We start from the raw sequence: 390 nt of genomic DNA, 5'->3' as shown, positions 1-390 counted from the left end.
TTTCCTTCCTCTCCTTATCTCCAACGCGAACAAATGCGAGCAAATTGATATTGTTTTTATTCGCCAGCTGAACTACAACAACAGCAGCTGATGTCGCAGCAAACGAGGCGTGTTAGCAATTATTACTGGATAATTAGTACCCTTCGTATTTAATGACAGACACAATGGAAGAAAAATCCGGTAGACTGAGCGAAGCATTAATACGAATGCTGTGTCTCGCTTCGAGCATGCTTGTGGGGGGTCATGCAGTCATGCAGATACACGGCCTCTGTCACTTTTGCATGCAAAGTGACTGACGCGCATCCTGGCAGAGGGCGTTTCACTTACACTTATGGAAATTTAGCCTGAGTTGTGGCATGGAGAGTTTGGGAAAGCATAAGGTAGGGGGTT

Source organism: Penaeus monodon, chromosome 31 (genome assembly GCF_015228065.2).
Source record: "Penaeus monodon isolate SGIC_2016 chromosome 31, NSTDA_Pmon_1, whole genome shotgun sequence".
NCBI classification, from domain to species: Eukaryota; Metazoa; Arthropoda; class Malacostraca; order Decapoda; family Penaeidae; genus Penaeus; species Penaeus monodon.
The sequence above is the reverse complement of the archived record's forward strand: the minus strand, read 5'-3'. Positions refer to the sequence as shown.